This window comes from Notamacropus eugenii, chromosome 5 (genome assembly GCF_028372415.1).
Source record: "Notamacropus eugenii isolate mMacEug1 chromosome 5, mMacEug1.pri_v2, whole genome shotgun sequence".
In the NCBI taxonomy this organism is placed as follows: Eukaryota; Metazoa; Chordata; class Mammalia; order Diprotodontia; family Macropodidae; genus Notamacropus; species Notamacropus eugenii.
Window position 1 is genome coordinate 279,997,829 of NC_092876.1, and position 16,597 is coordinate 280,014,425.

Consider the following 16,597-nt stretch of genomic DNA (forward strand, 5'->3'; position numbering starts at 1 on the left):
AAAATATAATCAAAATAAATAAAATAAAGCTAAAAATAAATAAATGATGAATTTGTTTTGAGAAAAACGTAGCAGTTGCATCATATTCTTGGCTCACATTAAATCTGTGATCCAAAAACACCCATCAGAACTTTTTTTCATATGAACTGCTTGTTGCCAAGCTAGGTCTCTTCACACCTGCATTTCTGAACCTGATTTTTAAAAACAAATGCATGTTACACTGATGCATTTTCAATTTCATTTTTTCGGTTATTGACTTTGTTCTGGGATCTTCTGCTCTTAGAGATTGCTTAAAAACAAAATAGCCACATGTGCTTAAAATTGTGTCACCTCCAGCATAGATTTCCCCTGTAAGTTTTTGATCAGGTTCAGCTGCCTCCTGACTTCATTTTCATCAGTGCTGTTTCAACTTCCTTAAATAACATATTGCTTATTTTGGTGGTAGAATAGAAATGGGGTGTTTACACTATCAACATGTTTTCAAAAGATATCACCTTGGAAACGTGACAAATCTGTTCTAACATCTATTTGTTGCCCTTCTAGTTTCATCAATCAATTGATAAACATTTATTAAGCACCTACCATGTGCTAAGTGTTGGGGATACAAAGAGAGACAAAAAATAGCCTCTGCCCTCAAGGAGCTCACCACCTAAGCAGGGGAGACAACATGCAAACAAATATGTACAAAGCTAGCTATATCCAGGATAAATCGGAGATTGTTGATAGTCACTAAAATCATCAGATAATTTGGCTTAATCGGGTTGGGTTGTTTTTCTTTTCCTTGTCAGAGTCTTTTGCTGTTTTATAAGACATAACCTAATCTTCAGTCACCCTCCTTCATGAGGTTTTGCAGATAGCCTTATATCCATTTATTGGTGCTTTAAGCTTTCAGATCTCTTGAGCTAGGAGGAAAAAAAAGTGTTTGCTAGTTGAGACAGTTTTGTTCTTTTCTTTTTGTCAACTGTTTTACATCAATCAAATTTTTCTCAGAAGTGGTAATGATCATGCTCAATATCTTTATTTCTGTTCATTTTACAGTTCAAGAACTTGTTTAGATTGGTTAGGTCTATTAAAACTATTATAAAGGCACTCAGTCTTTCCTAAGTTTTATCCTTTTTCCCTCCCTTAATTTGATGTTAATTTTGACCTTTACTCTAATATGATCTGACTGTAACAGAGGGTAGATTGTCAAATAATTTCCACATGGATCACCAGTTGTTCCCACTCGGTTAAATATAAGGTCAATGTTTTTGGTCATTTTCAGGACTTGTCCGATCTCGCCCCTCTCAATTCTCTTCTTAAACAAAGAACTCTGGATACACAGACATGAAATGAAGCTTCTGAATGCCCTAAAACCTTTTGGCCTCTTTCATTTCCCAGCCCTGAAACACAGATTTGGGCCCGTTTTTCCCCTTTCTCCCATATACACCTTCTCATCAAAGTTACCAAGTATCAATACTTATTTGATTTGGTCTGGAGGATTTTATCAAGGGCTTCATGGAACATCTTTCTGCATCCTCTGCAGTAGCTGATGTGACAGAACCTGTAACTCTTTTCATGGTGAGCCCCTTGCCCTTGCTTACCACAGCACAAGGTGAGATGACCAAGTGTCTTATCAAGTGATATTTCCCTAAGCCCTTGGATAGGTGATAAGAATGTTCAGACAACCTCTTACTTACTGATCAGAACCTATGAACCATCATTCCCACATGGCTACAATTTTTTTATGTGTTTTTGTTTGTTTATAGGGAGATTGTCAATATGAATGCGATCTTGTTCCACCAAAAGTGTATCAACTCATTAGTCATTGTATGAAGATCTCATTTTTAAAGTTAAATATGTGTAGATAATTTTAAAATGGTGATTCCAAGGATCAGTGATCCCCTTTCTACCTTTGCACTACCATTTCTCAGGAAACTGTGTAAGGCTGAGGGTTATTTTGCTTTTAGTTTGTTTCATAGCCAAAAAAATTCATCATCATATGTTCAACTTGTTCATGATAGGCCTCTCTGTTTAGCTGCACTAGTCCTCAGACGGCAGATGTAGTTGGTCACCAGGACCATCAACAAAATTTTTCCAGGCTGGTAGATCCTGCTGGAACTTGTTATGATAAAAAAAATTAAGTGACTGAAAAGAGATTATAATAATTGACCAATATGGCTTTCTTATCACCATAAAATATTTACGAAAATCATCTATGTGTAATAAGGATTTAGGGAACCCAACTGGAATCCTGAGATTTGTGGTTCAGGGGGACAAGCATTCCCTCTCAGCTCGAAGAATAATTTGGGGCTATCCAGATGTTTGAACCAACTTGAATCATGCCTAGGATTATTTAAAGGTATACACATAGTCTGCCTTCTGATTCAAAGATTCCAATAGTCTCAGCTTGTTCTTGGGGTTGAAAGGGAATGCTTGTCTTTCTGAATTACTAATCCCAGGATGCCACTCAGAATGTTCTCAAACTTCTAATAATTGTTGTTGTTCAATCATATTTAGTTGCGTCTAATTCTTCATGACCCCATTTGGCGTTTTCTTGTCAAAGACACTAGAATGGTTTGTTATTTCCTTCTCCAGCTGATTTTGCAGATGAGGAGACTGAGGCAAACAAGGTTAAGTGACTTGCCGAGGGACACACAGTTAGTAAGCATCTGAGGCCAGATTTGAATTCGGAAAGATGAGTCTTCCTTATTCTAGTTCCGACACTCTACCCATTACACCACCTAGTTGTCCAATTCTAATAATAGCTAACATTTATGCAGTGCTACTATGAGTCGGGATAGAGAAGGAAAGCCCCATGTGAGGTCACAGAGAGTTGGACATAAATGAAATGACTCAACAACAACAAAACATACGTCAGGTACTGTGCTAAGAACTTTGTATTTAAAATGACCATCTTGTTTGATCCTCGCAACAACCCTAGGAGGTATGTGCTGTAATTATCTCTATTTTGCAGATGAGGAAATTGAGGCAAGCAGTGACCTGCCCAAGGTCACACAACTAGAAATATATCCTAGTTTGGATTTGAATTCAGGTCTTCTTGAATCCAGCCATAGAGCTCAATAAATAGAGCCACCAAACTGCTTTCTATTGTGTATGCACTAAAAGAAAGTCTCTTGATGAAAATATGAGGAGCCCTACAGACAGCCCTACAGACAACCACATTGCTATAAGCACAGAATTGACTAAGAGGTATAAAGAATTCATGGTCAAAGGAGATAGCATATATAAAGCAGGACCCAAACCTCAAAGTGCTATTAAAATGTCAGCTATTATTGTCCATTGGGGCTAGTCTGGGGAGTTCCCCAGTCAACTTGATGAGCTTCCAGGGTGGTGAGCCTTGACAGATGCACCCTCAGAGATAACTGTTCAAAGATCCCCTGTTGCTGTTGGATAGAAAATGGAAGGGCATGGACAAGAATCTTACATGCTGAGAAAGACATGGGTAGGGTCATGAACTGTCTCAGCAGAAAGAGTACATGTTGATAAGATGACCTATCATCAAATTAAAAAGTTATTGGATCAGGCCAGTCAAGATCATTTTGAATTAGGATTCTATCTTCTATACTATTAACTACTCCAAATTTTGAAAATTCAATAATATTTCTTTTACACCATCATCCAAGTCATTGATAGAAACACTGAATTAAACACAGAGCCATAGAAAACTTCTAGGCTGAATCAGCCGTTTTGCTGCTGAATCACACTTTTGGCTCCTATTAAGTCCATAATTAAATAAAACCATCAGAACTTTTTTCAATAAACATCAATCAATTAGATCATTCATGAATCGACATTTGGCAGACTTCTAGCAAGATAATAGTCAAAAGGAACTGGATAGAAGATGGTGCCTGAGAGAAGGTTTTAGATTTCTAAATCACAGTTCAAAATATAGGAGTGATAGGTTCTTGGGCAAGAATGAAGAGTACCTAATGAGGGCTGGTAAAACTGTATTTACCCATAATCTTGGAAATCTAATCAAAAGGACTTTAAACTAAAGGATAAGATAGATGGAGAAAACTGACTACACTTATCTACTACATATAAGAAGAAAAATAATATTTGATGCCCAGAAAAATCACAGAAGACAAAAATCTAAGAAAGAAACTAGCAGTAAAATCCATGGCCTTAGATGTCTCTTTAAGTGGTGCAGTGGATAGAGCCCCTGACCTGTATTCAGGAAAACCTGGGTTCAAATCTGACCTCCTAGCTGTATGATCCTGAGCAAATCACTTAACCCCATGTGCCTCAGTTTCCTCATCTATGAAATGAACTGAAGAAGGAAATGACAAACCGCTCCAGTATCTTTGCCAAGAAAACCTCAAATAAGGTCACAGAGTTAGACACAAGGGAACAATAATAATAGACATCTCAAAATCAACATGTCCAAAATTGAATTCATTATCATCATTTCGCATTCAGCTGTTTTCCTGGACTTTGTCATCTCCAGAAACTCATCCTTCTGCAAGATGAAATCAGCTCTGAAAGTCTTACCTCCTCAGATCCTTTCCCATCACCCCAAGCATCCTATGCTCAGCGACCTCCCCTTCCCAACCCATTGTTGCTGTTTCCCTCCCAGCCAGATGTCTTTCTTTTCTTTGCCTCATTAAAGGGGCCATGGCCTGGCTACTTTAAACAGGCCTATTCAATGAATGAGTGTTACCTCACCCTAAGTGAGTACCTGCAAAGACCTTGGCCTAAAGGGGCCAAGGTCTCTCAGTGCATCCTGGGTCATCTCCAGTCATCCTGATGAATATCTGGTCACTGGATCCAGGAGACTCCAGGGGAGAAGTGAGGCTGGTGATCTTACACAGCCTTCCCTCACTCAGAACAAAGTCAAGTACAAGTCATGTCAACATTTCTCTGATGGCATGGTCTTCCTCTGGCAACAAAGGACAAACACAACAACCTCCATCAGACAGTGAGCTCCTTGAGGGCAGGAACTGTCATGTCTTTCTCTGTATTCCCCAGTGTTTAGCACACTGCCTTGGCACATGCTTAAAAAATGTTTATTGATTCTAATTTCCTTCCCTCCAAACCCTCCCCTCTTCCTAACTTCCCTGTGACTTTTGAGAACAGCACCATCTTCCCAGTCACCCTCCTACTCAGATGCCAGGGAAGTATCAAATACCAGCCATCTTTTTTGATCATCCTAAGCCTGTGACAAAACAAGATAAGGCCCCACTCCAGGCACAGGCTTGCCTAGGGGGCCATGAGCTCATGATGTGCTTCTGGGTGGGAGGAAGTACACCTCCATATAATAATAATAAGTAACATATACCACTTACTACGTACCAGGCACAGATGAATTTTGCTATAAGTTTTTCTAGTGCTATAAAATAATTCCTTGATAACTTGATTGGTATGGCACTAAATAGGGAAATTAATTTAGGTAGTATTGTCATTTTTATTGAAAGGCAGGTGAGAACTAGGAGAGCTAGATAAGTTTTAATGGTGAGGAGGGAAGAGTCATAGCTTTGAGTCATAGGCCACTGCAGGGAAAAGATAAGGGAAGCCAAGGGTTGACATAAGGACACAGAACCCTCCCCCACAAATAAATCTTACTCCACACTTGTGAGTCCAAGGACCCCAACCTTCAACTACAGAGGACAGATGGAAAGGGGGGTAAAAGAGGCAAGGCTGAAAGGAAATAAACAAGGGAAAATGCTACAAAAGACTCTTCTGAATGACTGCAGTGTGTTCCACAGGGTCCAGCATCCAGGGCATTGCTAGGTTTCATGGGCAAAAGGAAAAGAGCTCATCTGACAAATATTACTTTTTTAAAGGACTTGGACTAACAGGCAGGCTAGGTGGTACCTATCGGGAATGGGAAGATGCTCTGGGGTATCCAGCTTCCCCCAAAAGAGTAAATTAACTGTGGTGAGCTGCCCTGAAAAGGTGGGATAGAAAATCCAAGCTTGGGGCTAGACTGGGCCTACCTTCAGCAGCCATCTGGCAGTTTTCATCTTTGTTAAATGTAGAGTTAAGAACTGGCCATGTTTGCAAACTAGTCTGATGGGCTTTCTGACCTACCTCTGTTCTGTGTAAACAGCAATTCCTTCCCTTGTACCCTCCCTAGACTGGTTTCATCCATAGTCCTCTAAGCGTTCATTGATTTCTGTTGGGGAGTTACACTGAATCTGAACTCCATGAACAAGCAAGACTCCTTTCAAAAGGAACCCTCTGGGTTCACATGGACCTAGATTCCTCTAGGATGCACCTGACTCTCAATGAGAAGAGTCATGTTTCTCCTCTCTCTGGCTTGTTGCTCCTACCCTAGAGAAACTAAGCAACATGGTCTTTGGTGGGCATATTCCGATTCTCAAGTAGAAACAATAATAATGTTTCACATTTTCATAGCACTTAAGGAACATAAAACATCATAGAAACCTTGTGAGACAAATAGTACAAATATTATCTCCACTTGACAGATAAGGAAACTGAGACTCAGGGGGTTAAGTGGCTTGTCCATGGTCACAGAGCCAGATGAGCTCACTCTCCTAATTCCAACTCTAGCACTTCTTTCCCTATGTCCTCTTCTCCCTCCTTTTACTATAGCTTCTCAGTCAGACCATTTAGAAATCTGAGGTCTGCCATGATGTTTTGCATTATGTGTGTACAAGCCATGAAAAAAAATGCCCCTCTAATTTCCCCGACTAGACTGTAAACTCCTTGAGGTCAGTGAACACACTTGATTCATTTACACCAACCCTCCACATACTTTACATGTCCACGAACAGGTACTCAAATATTTGTCAAATTAAAGTGAAATTAAATTCAAATCACTTATCTATCTGATGGGTCATCTCTCTACTAGACAGGATAAGTAGAAACCTTGGGATTAGCACTTGGTAGAAAACAGAACAGGCTGGGAAGAAACGGGGATGGTTTGTGCGGGATTGGGAAAATAACGCAAGGAAGCAAAGCAATGTCAAGAAGAGACTGGGTGGGTGGGCAGGACAGACCATTAGGAGACAGTTCTGACCACTCTCTTTCTCTGCGGTAACCTCAGGATCTGGAGACTTCCTCTGCAGGCCTTTGCCCTAGTTAATGTACCTTCCCTGCCCCCCTCTCCTACTCTTTCTCAATGGTAAGACACTTGGGTTAGTTATTTTCAGCCTACAAAAGCTGCTTAACTCAAGGGTGAGGACTGATCAGATTTCTGTGAAGATAGGCAATTACAGGCATAGACAATTGGGATCAAGTCCAGCTAATTCGGTTTTAGGAGTTGTCTTATTTAGCATTTCTCTGGAGTTGGAGAGCTCTGAATATGGTCCTTCTCGAGTCAGCTTCCTCTCTATCTGATTACCAGGAAACTGTTTTCCATGAAGTGGGCCCAGAAGGGTTCTAGTAAAGGTCCTTTGATCTCCTCTTTTGTCTCCTGATTAAGAAGCTAAGTGGGGTGGGGGCATCTCCAGTAGTCCTGATCTATATCTTGCCACTGCACCCAGATGACTCCCAGAGGAGAAAGGGAGGTAGGTGACCCTCCATCATTTACATCCTATTCATTTCCCTGGAAGGAAGCCTGTGAAGATATAGATCCCTCCAGAGCCATGTGCTATATAGAACCACATGACCCTGCAGATGGCAGCAGATGGAGATGGCCCAACCCTGGGCCATCATTGGAGTGGCAGAAGTAGAGCTACAGAAGGGTTACTGGACTAGGGAGGAACCAGATCCAAAGAAACTCAAGAAAAAGAGGATGGGTTGGAAAAGTAAATCCAGGCCTAATAGTACCTTCTGTAACACTTTATATGTATATGTATATATATATACATATATATGTTATATATGTACACACACATATATAAATTTATATAAGCCTTTCAGGTCCAGGAAAGAAATTCAGCTCTCCAGTTATTCAAAGATTTCAATTCTCCTGTTCTCCATGTACTTTCTCCTTGTGGAATGCTTCAACCCCAGGCATTATATAAGACTATAGAGACTCTATATACCCTGAGAAAAGTCTAGGCTCATGGGAGAGGGAGAGAAAGTTGTCTTGACTATTTATAGGGTTGGTATATGATAGTCTTCTCTTTTGTTCTTTAGTTAGGTTAAATAAAACCTTTCCTAAATTTATTAGCCCAAGCATTAGAGTTGTATATGTTCAGTCATTTTTCAGTTATGTCCAACTCTTTATGACCCCATTTGGGGTTTTTGTGGTAAAGATGCTGCAGTGGTTTGCCATCTTCTCCAGCTCGTTTTACAGACGAGGAAACTGAGGCAAACAGGGATAAATGACTTGCTCAGTTGGATCACCCAACGAAGTGTTTAAGGCCAGATTTGAGCTCAGGAAGATGAGTTTTCCTGACTTCAGGTCCGACACTCTATCCTCTGTGCCACCTAGCTTTCTTTGCATTGGAGTTCCCTTTCCTTTTTTCGTAAAGATCTGAGACACACATGCATGCATGTGCACACACACACATCTAAGATACAAGGTAAATTCTGATGTTTCTAGGGGAAACCCTGGATTGGGAGTAAAATCAATAAATTCTATTATTCTCAGGGGAAACCCTGGGTAGGGGCTTGAGTCAAAATAAGATTATTGAAAATCTCTTCCCACCTTCCCCCTAGGATTGAGTCATGTCCCTGTAAATTCAGACCTTCACTCTGGGCTACAGGTTACATTAGTCATGCATAGAAATAGTTCTGTCTCTAGCTTAAAGTTAAGGTTTCCTTTTTCTCGAGTTTTCTAACTACATACTCTGGCTTAGACATAAGGAGATCTTAGGTAGTAGTTCTGCTGAATCTTTTAGCTCTAGATCTCTGCAGGTCATTGCTTTAATCCAAGTCTTAGAGATGAAATGACCCTTGAAAGTCTCAGCCCTTCAACACCAAATAGCCATGCTGTCTACACTATTCTAGACAATTAGGCCAACAAGTCTCCTCTCAGACACCCCCAGTTATAGGGAACTTAATACTGTTTCATTTTTAATCATATTGATTAAATATGATTTGTCCTCATATTGAACTAAAATCTGCCTCCAGATTTTCCATGCTAAGCATCCTCAGTTCTTTCAAGTGTTTAGAATATGCCATGTTTTCCAGATTCTCCAACACCCCAGTTACTTTCTTCTGGGTATCATCTACTTGCACAATGGCCCTCTTCAAATGTGGCATCCAGGCATAGGGACAGGTCTTGCTCAGTGCCTGAATAAATTCCTTACATATATGCAGGATACTCTGGAACTTTTGCTTCAAGGAGCTCATTATTGCCACTGAATATTGTACCTGATCTTTTCAGCAGCTGCAGGACATGGTTGACCCTAGAGTTTGATTTCAAATAACACCTTCTAAATCCAATGATTCCATTAGGCACTGCAACAGAGGAAGGTTTTCAGAGGGTGGAGAGGGAAGAGAGGACAGAAGAGAAGCTAGAATAAGGCAACTGGGATGATTCCCTACATGTTAACTTCCTGGGTGTGGATAAGGGCATTCCTTCTTTCTGCCAGTCAGCTCCTGGTGCCAGCCAATTTACCAACCTGCTCCTTCAAAGGCCAGGACTGCCAACTCTGTGGCACCATAGATATTGAGACATTCCCCTGGGTGCTTTCCTACCAGAGGGAAGCAGACTGTGTGCCCTCACCACTACCAGCTGAGGACTCAAGGCGCAGCTGGGATCCATGCAGAAGTAACTTGGGGGAAGGCAGGCGCAAAAGTGTCTCACCACTGGGCACCCAGACTCTACCACTGATAACAGACAGACCTACCCATACCCCAGTGACTAACCTCTCCTTCCCTCCTTTCCCACTGTGCCTTCTGAGAGCTTTCTGTGGTATAGTTGAAAGGTCATTGGGTATAGCAGACCTAAATTTGACTCCTGGCCCTGTCATTTATTCTCTCATATTCTTTAGATTGTCCCCATCTTCTGGTGCATACAGAAACCTAGCTTTCCCCTGAAGTCACCAGCCCTCTTGCCACCTTTCCCAAGAGCAGGCTGCTACTCTCCCCCTTACTGACATATTAACTTACACAAAGCCAGGAGGAAAAATTGGATACTTCAGATCCGTTCAGCAATCACCTTTACTTCCTTAAAGGTCACCACAGCCCAGACCATGGTTGCTGTCATCTATGAACCATCAGGTCACTCTCTCTCCTTCCCAGTACATTCAGTATCTGACCCAAAATCTTCTCCTCTACTGTAAAATCTTCTCCTCTACTGTAACCTCTGCCTCATTTAGCTTCCCATTTTCTTAACCTTCTAAACTCCCATGACTTCTCTCTCCAATCTACCTTGCCCATTCACAAGTGGTCTGTTTCATCCTCCATCTGCCCCCACCCCTCTCTCGACTAGCTCAACTAAATTTCCCTCTGGGGCCATAATTCCTACTTATAGCTCTGTTGGTGATTCTTTTAAGAAATCTTATTTCTATTGATATCTTTCATTTTTATATCACTTTCCAAATATATTTTCCAAATATATCCCCCTCCCCTCTCCTATTCAGTAAGCCATCCCTTGTAACCAGTTTTTCGGGGGTTTTTTAAAGAAAGAAAAAAAAACAGTTCAGCCAAACCAATCAACATTAATTATGTCTGACCGTATATGTGTTGTTCCACAGGGGTGTGCTGGAACCAGGAATTGGCTCATAAGAACTGATTATTTAATTTTCAGCATGAGCATTTACCCCTTGAAAACTTCAAATGCTACAAGTTGGAATTTGACATATTATTTTACTGATTGCCTGATTTAAGAAAGTGATGGAGCAAATGTTAATGACGCAAATTAAATTTTTAAATGTGCCATATGTACTTCCCCTCCCCTACCTCCAGATCTGGTTGTTAGACATTTACTAACCACTGTCTGTAGTCCCTTACCTCTACAAGTAGGAAAGGGAGATTTATTTTCTCAAATCTTTCAGGACCAAGCTTAGTCATTACAACCACCCATCTGCTATTCACTCATTAAGCTCTTTCTTTTTTTTTTTTTTTTGAGGTGGGGAGGTGAATGAGTCTGGACCTATGATTCCCTGATGTGGAGTTTATAGTCAAATAACTCCCCCCAGGCCTTTTACACATCAAATCCATACCATACTTGTTATCAGGTTGTTTCTATATGATATTCTTGGGTGATTATTTTTTCAACCTAAATGTAAGCTTCTTTTACACAATCAATTTTAAATTTCATCTTTTCAATTTTAAATGTGATCTTTTTGATTTTGGCCAAACATTGTGGCCTTTCAAGGTAAATTTTAATCCTGATTTTCTAATCTAATATATTAGTTATTGATTCAATAGCTTATTAAATGTCAGGAGCTATTTTCAAAGAAATATAATTATTACATTGAAATTAAACCATAGTTTCTTCTTGAAATAATCCCAGCTTTTACTTATTGGTAAATATAACTGATCTGATGAGTAAATAGATTTTGCAATCTGTGCTAAATTTATAAATAGCTAAATAATCTCAAATGTAGTTCACTTTTTGCTTTTTAAAAAAAAACTGCTTTCTCAGTTACTAACATGAATAGAAATGACTGTTACTAGGTAAGAGTCAGAAATGCTAGCAATCTAATCACAAAGGACCAAATTTTATTAGTGGATATTACACTAAGACTACCTATGTAACCTTGGGCAAATCATTTCATCTCTGTGGGCCTTACTTTCCTTTTCTATAGAATGAAAGAGTTGGAGGAAGAGGACTAACATTTATGTAATTTTTAGTCTTAAGATTTTTCAAAGTGCTTTATATATGGTATTTCATTTTGTCATCAGAACAGCCCCATGATGGAAGAAGGTGCTATTATAATCCCTATTTTACAAATGAGAAAATTGAGACAGATAATGACTTGCCTATGGTCACATAACCAATGAAGTACCTGAAGGCAGATTTGAACTCATCTTACTGACCCCATATCCAGTGCTCTACCTATTGTGCCACATAACTACCTCTAGCATTCAGTGTCTGAGGTCAGATCTGAACTCATGTCTTCCTGATTCCAAGTCCACTGTTCTTTCCATGTACCACCTAGCTGCCTAGCTAGATAACCTACCTCTAAGGTCCCTTTCAGACCTAAATCTATAATCCTACAACCAATGAACTAGTCTAAGTTCTGAGGATACAAAGATGAAAAATGACATCACTTCTGCCCTCAAAGAGCTTACACAAATAAGCATAATATAAGTAGAGTATAATAAGGGCAAAGGAGAGATTCAAAATGTTATTTAAAAACAGAGGAGAGAATATTTTTATCTGGGGTGATCAGGAAAGACTTCATGGAAGAGGTGGTGTATGGACTGAGCCTTCAAGGAAGAAAATTATTTTTTCCTCTTTCATCTTCTATTTAATTTCATTCTTATTTGTCTCTCTCTTGTTCCTGGTTTAAAAAAAGAAAAACTCTTGTAATTAATGTGCATAATCAAGCAAAACAAATTCCCACATTGGACATGCCTCTTCTTTTTTTTTTTTTTAAATCAAATTAAGCAATAGTTTATTGGTGGGTTTTTTTTTAAATATAAAACCAATTCCTATTAGTTCAATGGATTTTTTTAAATTTTCACTTTTATTCATCTCTCCTTTTATTTTCATTTTAGTGTTTAATTGGGGAGTTTTAAATTTGTTCTTCTTCTAGGTTTTTTTTAGTTGCATATCCAATTCACTGTTCTGCTCTTTCTCTCTTTTACTGTGCATCTTTTACTTTTACTTTTACATGCATCCCTCAGATTTTGGTACGTTACATGATTGTTATCATTCTCTTTAATGAAATTATTGACTGTTTCTATGCTTTGTTCTTTGACCCTCTTGTTCCTGAGGATTTCATTATTGAGTTTACAATTAATTCTTAATTTATGCTTCCACTGCCCTTTATTAAATATAATTTTTGTAGTAACATGATCTAAAAAGAGTACATTTAATATTTCTGCTTTTCTGCATTTATTTGTGAGGTTTTCATACATGGTCAGTTTTTGTGAAGGTGCCATGTGCAGCTGAGGAAAGGTATACTCTCATCTATTCCTGTTCATTTTTTTTCCAGAAACCTGTCATATCTAATTTTTCTAAGATTCTACCCAACTCCTTAACTTCTTTCTTATTTGTTTTATGGTGAAATTTATCCAGCTTCAAGAAGAGAAAACACTGGACTCTTTCATTCTACTCCCTGAACCCATCCGCTCTCTGTCAGGAGATGGGTAGTATCCTTTCTGAGCAGCATTATGGTTGGTAATTGTATTCATCACAGCTCTTCAAACCTTCAAAGTTGTTGGTTTGTCAGTATTGCTGCTGTCATATAAACTGTTCTCCTGATTCTACTTACTTCGTGGTTCATGTAAGTTGAAAAGTATTTTTAATAGGCCGAGATGTGGAGGAAGTGCATCCCAGGCTGGGCATGACCTGTGTGATTGCAGGGAGATGGAAGAATACATAAGGAAACAGCTTAAGGGTCCAGTGTGGTTAGTTCAGAGCATCTAAAAAGTGGCAGCATAAAATGGTTAATGAATGGGAGAAGGGAGAAATTGGGGAAAAGGAGTTCAATTAGGAAACTATTGCAACAGGGCAAATGAATTGTAATGAAGGACTGAACCAGGGTGGTGGCTGTGGGAGAAAAGATAAGAAACAGATAAGAGAGGCCTTCTGAAGGGAGAACTGACTAGACTGGGCAGAAGATTGTGGGGAATGAGGAAAAGGCAAGAGTTAAAGATGACTCTGACATTTCAAACCTGGCTGACTGGAAGGATGGTGATGCAATCAGGAGAAATAAGGAAGTGGGGTGTGTAAAGGTTTAGTGAGTGAAACATTGAGTTCAGTTTGGGACTTGTTAAATTTGAAGTAACTATGGGACATCCAGGTAGAGATGTCTGGTATGCAAGTGGAGATGGAAAACTGAAGCTAAGGAGAATGATCAGGGCTCTGATTTGGGGAGATATATGCAATGAGATGATGATTCAAGCCATGGGAATGGATGAAATTATTCAAGGGAAAGAATGAAGAAAGAGAACAGGAGAGGGCATAAGACAACTTTAGGGATACCCACACTTAAAAGCCAGGAAGAGGAAAATGAACCAAGAAAGGAAACCAACAAAGAGGTCAGATAAACAGGCAGAGAATGGGGAGAGAACAGGGTCATATTAACTAACACAGAAAAGACCATCAAGAAGGAAGAGATGGCCAGTGGTGTCAGATGCAACAGAAAGGTCATCATTCAGGCTGGATAACCATTTGTCTAGTATGTTGGAAATGGGATTCATGATTTGGTAGGGTTTGAATTCAATCATTTCTGAAATTCCTACCAACTCTAGGTCTGTGATTCAATGATCCTACAGATGAAGAAACTGAAGCCCAGAGAGAAATGACTTGTCCAATTCTTTTCAATTTAATTCAATTCAACAAACATTGATAAGGGTCTATCATGTATGGGTAAGGAATCACACAGGCAGTGTGGAGTTGTGAAGAGAGAGCCAGACTTGGAGTCAGAAGAGCCTAGATTTAAGTACTGCTTCTAACAGACTAGCTCTGTGACCCTGAGCAAATTACTTCAGTCCTCAGTGTCCCAGGCAAGTCCAAGGCTACAAGTGGCAGACCAGTTAATATGCATTGCTAGAGGGTGTTTCCCCACTAGAAGTTCTCACCACAGTTAAGTCACTGATCTAGACCACATACTGGTACATAATCTGGTAGATGTCAAGGCTACAAAGACCAAACAACCAAAAATGGTGCCAACTTTCAAAGCTTACCTTGTACCCAGAGATACAGAATATAAACAGTTAAACACAAAGCAATTTCAAATGGGAGAGAATACTAATAATTGGAGGAATCAGGAAAACATTTATATAGGAGGTGACACTTCATTTGAGTCTTAAAGAAGGGTAAGAATTCCAAGAGAAAGCTAAAGAATAGTCAAACCCCAACTCTTTTTATTGATCTGAACTTTCCTCAAAAACCTCACTCAGTTCATCCTGCATTTTAGCATGCCTAATGCTGTCCTTGGGGCAGCCAGGTGGTCCTATGGAAGACTCATTTCAAGAGTTCAAATTCAGCCTCAGATACTTACTATCTGTATGACCCTGGGCAAGTCACTTAACCCTGTTTGTCTCAGTTTCCTCATCCATAAAATGAGCTGGAGAAGGAAGTGGCAAACCATTCCATATCTTTGACAAGAAAACCCCAAATGGGGTCACAAAGAGTCATTTATGATTGAGTAATAAAAAACACTGTCCTTACAAATTGGTGCTATGCTTTTTTCCTCATCCTCTGTTACCAATACTTGTTTCCATTTTCCATACATATCTTTTAAAAAATCTAAGTTAGTTGCTGAGTTCTCCCTGTACCCATATTAGTCTCCGAGGCAATTTCTGGTTCTCCTTATAAGAATTGTTTCCCTTTTTGCATTCGGAGTTTCTTTCCTCAGTTTCCCATCCCTTCTAGGCTTACTTTCCTTATAGAACTTTAATCTATAGGATGATACCTATCAGCCCCCTGATCCCTTTGCAATCTGCTTTCCCAAAATCTAGGGTGCCTATCTGGAAATTCCTCTCCTCTATCACAAATTTTGGAAGGAAGTAGTCACTTCCCTCTAAGCTTCCCATCATTTTTAATTCCTCCCTGTTAGTCAGACTCAGATCCAAAATAGAATCTCTTGTTGATTCCTGTACCTTTTACAGGACGAAATGATTATCACAGCAAGTCCTTCAGCCATGAAGTGTTCCATTTTTGGCAAAGGGGGAGCTCCAACACATGTCTGGCTGACTCAGGTCCCCATCTCTACTCTATTATGCCTCTATGCCAGCCTTGTAATTGGTTTTTTGCACTCCTTATCTATTTCATCTTCCTGTTGAATATGGGGTTCCTGTAGGGCAGAGGTTGTTTTGGTTTTGTCTTTGTGTACCCCATACCTAGCAGAGCGCTTCTCACAAAAGAGTTGCTTAATAGATGTTTTGTTTTGTTTTACTGGATCTGTGACTGCAGTGGTACCAGGAACTTCCAGTGAAGAAACTTGAATGCAGATTGCAGCTTAGAGTCAGAGTTGCCTGGGACAGCGAGGGCTTCAGTGGCCCACACTTGAACTCAGGTCCTCCTGGGAAAGCCCACTCCCTATCCACTCATGAACTGAACATATGGATGATGAATAGAATGTTAATGTTAATATTGTTCAATGTTAATATTGAATGTGTGTGTTTTGTGAAGGAGGGTGCTTAGTTTAGACATAAAGAAGGACTTCCCAACTACTCAAAATAATGAGTTTTTGAATCAGGTGACTGTGGGAAAGAGTATAATTTCCCTCTAGATTTTTTTAAGAGATTAACAACTACTCCTCCACCCTCACCCCAGAATCCTGATCCAAAAGATAGTAGAATGTCACAAATGATCTCTCTGGACTTTTGCCAACCCAAGGATTCACCATGTGAAAAGTGGATGCTCCCATCCTTAACACCAGCCAGCTGTTTCTGGTCTAGACAAGTTCCCCCCAAGTGTGGGAACTTTACATTTCTCTTTTGTGGTCCCCATGGTAAAGGTCCCCCACCATGGAGTAGGAGTGGGGGCAATATGGGGAATACCAAACCGGAAGCTGACATTTTGAGTTATACCCCTGACAGAACCTCTTTACAGAAACAAGAACTGAAATATCATCTGGGCAGCCATGCAAAACAGGCCTCTATTTCAGTC

General features: G+C 39.8%; 1 long non-coding RNA gene across 1 annotated transcript; it reads right to left on the reverse strand.

Annotated features, from left to right (window-relative positions):
* Positions 1–551: 551 nt before the first annotated feature.
* On the reverse strand, positions 552–4,882 carry LOC140506172 (uncharacterized). The gene is made up of 2 exons (XR_011967802.1): positions 4,682–4,882; positions 552–902 (listed from the first exon to the last, which is right to left on the reverse strand). It is a non-coding gene; the product is annotated as an uncharacterized lncRNA (long non-coding RNA).
* Between the last annotated feature and the right edge of the window lie 11,715 nt (positions 4,883–16,597).